This window comes from Brassica oleracea, chromosome C8 (genome assembly GCF_000695525.1).
Source record: "Brassica oleracea var. oleracea cultivar TO1000 chromosome C8, BOL, whole genome shotgun sequence".
NCBI lineage: Eukaryota > Viridiplantae > Streptophyta > Magnoliopsida > Brassicales > Brassicaceae > Brassica > Brassica oleracea.
The window spans coordinates 13875526-13879652 of record NC_027755.1 but is presented as its reverse complement, the minus strand read 5'-3'; positions in this window follow the sequence as shown (position 1 = coordinate 13879652).

The following is a 4127-nucleotide window of genomic DNA, read 5'->3' as shown; positions in this document are numbered from 1 at the left end:
TGGCTCTTCCACGGCCATAGCTGGAACCATGACCACGGTTATTGTGGTTTCCATACCCTCGGCCATATGAGTAGTTGTCACGACCACCACGTCCCTTGTACCCACCACGGCCTATGCCGTGTTATCTCCTTTCATTATAGACGTGGTTGCTTTCTTTGGGATCTTTCTTTTCTTGTTCAGCCTTGTGGGCTTCTGGTAATGGTGCTGATCCTGGAAGTCTCATCTCACTGTTCTTCATCAGCAGTTCATTATTAGCCTCGGCCAAAAGTAAGCACGAGATCAGATCAGTGTATGTGGTGAAGCCTCTCTCTCTATACTGCTGTTGCAGCAACACATTTGTGGAATGGAACGTAGAGAAGGTCTTATCCAGTAACTCTTTCTCGGTTACTTCTTCACCACATAGTCTCATCATTGAAACTATCTTAAACAATACTGAATTGTATTCATCCACAGATTTATAGTCCATGAATCTGAGATTCTTCCACTTATATCTAGCCTTTGGTAGTAGCACCGTTTTCTGGTGATCTTATCTACGCTGTAAAGCGGTCCAAAGGTCTAGTGGATTTTCCATTGTAAGGTACTGATCTTTTAAACCTTCAATGAGATGGTGGCGTATAATACTTATAGCCCTATACCAATTCTTATCATTCTCATTATTGCCCTCGATGATAGTATCACCGAGTCCCTTTGACCTCAGGTTGATCTTTGTATCTAGCGCCCATTGAAAATAGTTATCTCCAGAGAGATTAAGGGCAGCATAGTCTAGATTTGAGATTTTCGACATCTGAATCACATTATCAATCAGATGATGTGATCGTGCAAACAAGGATCTCGGCCATAATCAAGCCTTATACGAACACATAATCAAACAATAGTATCGTCCATATGAAAAACTACTTGACCATGGTGCGAACAATCCTAGTTTATGTTTCTATATGTATCAGAGAGATTAGGCCACACGGCCATATGCTTTTGTTAATGAAACCAATTCGAGTTTGTATAATCTATATGCTGGTTGATAAACAAGACGAATGCAATCCATATTCAGATTTAGATGTCATGCAAACAACCTTAGCAAATTCGATTTCTATTGGATTCAATTTATAAATTTAGGGTTTCAATTTGATCAATACAAGCTGCCGGTTTAATCAATATGAAATCAAGGTTTCAAGGCCTTTAGAATTTAAATTCAAGATTAGATTATTCAATCAATCTATCAATCCTAAAACCTCAGATCATTAATCATTCAATCAAGACAAGAATAATTAAAATCGGATTCAATCTTTAGGTTTAGGGTTTCGATTCCTGAATTAGGGTTTCTTAAATTCAGATCAGGAATAATCAATAAAACAATCAACAAGTTCTAAGGAATCGATTTCTATGTCTAGTTATGAGATTATCGATTTAGGTTATATTGATTTTAGGGTTTTGATCAAGAACATGAGATTCCATAATAATGGATTAGGGGTTTTAGGTTCTGATCATTATGTTCTCAGATTTAGTCTTTATACCTTTGTTTTGTAGGTCTGAACCGGACCTCCTAAGATCTGAGACGAGCTGAGACGGATGGACGCAAGACGGCTCCTATCGGGTCGCAGGCCGTGAGCGATCGCGAGCTGTTGCTTGTTGCGGATGGTTGCGTCTGGTCGGGGACTTGAACTGAGCTGGATGCAAGATGTGCTGAGGCTGAGGACGTTGGACACGAACAGGGAACGTCTAGGAGCTGAGCTTGATCGGAGTTGAGACGAGACAGAGCTCGTCTAGGATCGTCGCCACCGGCTTAGGTTTTTAGGGTTTGGGAGTTTCAATTTTGTCTCAGGGTTTTTGGAGTCTATCGTGCTGATAACGTGTTGTAAAAGAATGGGGAATTCTTCTATGTATTATTAATGAATCATAAGGTTCCTTTATATAGGAATTACAAAGTATAAGAAAAAAGAAAGTATCCAAAACCTAATACAATTGGAAATAGGAAAACTAGTAAAACAAATAAAAGGAAACTTGTGCTGGCCGACTCTGAACCTCCTCTTGGCCGACTGGGCTTTCTTCTGGTCTTGGTTATGGGTCATCCACTTAATGATTTATAACACTACGAGATCCTCTATATTGTAGCTCCTTGTTCACCTTTCTCTCTCTTCCTCGATTCTTTACCAGCAGATTTATCTCAGAGACTATTATCTTTATCATCATGTTCAGAATCATGAATTATTGTCATCGTGTGTTTCTCCTACTGTTACTATTATTTTTTCTTTCTTGTTACTCAGATAAGCCATGGACATCCTCTATCACTTTAGAGAGAAAAAGAAATTGATCAACTAGTTCGTTCTTTCATGTAAGTTTTACGATTTATGCATTAATGGCATATAACTTTTGAAGATCTGTACAATTAATTTTCTTTATTAATAAATTCATTTGTGTTCTCGTGATTTTTTGGAGAGAGTGGAATTCGATATTCAAAAGAAGAGGAAAAAAAAGACAAGAAAGGACAATCATGGAGGATATAGAGCACATACTAGTTAAAAGTGCGGAAGCACCGTACCCTACTGGTTAAGGTTTAAAGGCTTCTACACCCAAGTCTGAGGTTCGAATCCCAGACTATGCAATTTATTGCAGATTGCAACAAATCCAGGTTTCAAGTCCCGGAGAGAGAGATTTATTAAACAATTATGCAGAATACAGAAGAAAGGCTTACAAGGGATCTTCAATATGGTGCAAGTAAATCTTGCCAGACGTGGATCTTCATGGGACGGCTCAGGTGATGCACTTACGCGTAGGTCTTCATAAGGCAGGTAGTAGTGTCGGTTATCGAATCATCTATGTAATTTTTTTCATATCATAATTGTAAGATCATAATAAATCAGAATTAAAAAAAAAAACTAGTTAAAAGTCTTCGCGTAGAAGAAGAAGATAAAATTGGCGATAAGATAAGTTATAAAGTAGCGGTTAATATGTTTTGTTACATATCCAGTATATTTTAACGGTTAATTTTGTAGTTGACTTATGCTGAACATCTTAGATAATATATAACATTATAACTCAGTGGGAACACATTATGTTAGCTGCAACTAGTTTTTGTTCGCTGCGTATACCAGGCTTACTTGGTGGTTAAGTGATATGTTATCCCATAAACTAATAGATGAGAGTAAGTACACAAATTCCTAAGTTTATTAGCCGCTAAATATATGTTATCTGTGTTTTATAATATAGGTGGCCACTCACATCTAAACATAGCCGAATAACATTTTCTCTATAAGAACATATCATATCTCATATATATACATGCTACCATTTTGTTCAGGGATAACATTTATGTTATATGCTAATTTTGAGTATCTTAGACAGTATATAACAGTAGAATATAGTAATAGCACATCATGTTAGCTGAAATTATTTTGTGGTGTTTACATATATGTATGTGAAACTTAGGCATTAAGCATTATGTTAGGGTCACATAACATATTTAATCCCACTTAATGAACATAAAATTGTAAATGGCAGACTGAAGAATATATATATAGGTGAGTAAGCGTTAGGTTAGGTGCTATGCAATATATTAGGGTCTACAAAACAAAATGGCCTCTAAACTATGAATATAAGGTGCGGTCGTAGTTTGGTTGGCACATGGTCTCTGCTGAGATCAGGTTGGCCTTGCATTCTTATTGTTTTGGGTTTTCCAATATTTCCCTTTGTTCTATCGTAAGGTCCTTCACTACAAGAAAACAGCGGTATTCTGACGGACATTCCGACGGAAAATGAAATCCTCGGAATATCCCGAGGAATTTCCGAGGAAACACAAAATTTGGTTTATTCGGAATTTCTTCGGAATATACCGACGGAATTCCGAGGAAATATCAATCCGTCGGAATATTCTTATGGAATACCGAGGAAAAATGTATTCCTCGGAAAAAACCGATGAATTCCGTGGATATATTATAGCCGTTAGAGAGCCGTTAAAGAGCCGTTGGGGAATTTTTAAAATTCCGAGGAAATTCCGACGAACTAGCCGTTGGCGTCGGAATTCCGTAGGAATTTCCTCGGTCTGTCGGCATGATTACAACTATAAATACAAGCACCTCTCTTCCTCTTCATTCACTCCATATCTTCATCCTCCCTCTTACTCTCTTTACACA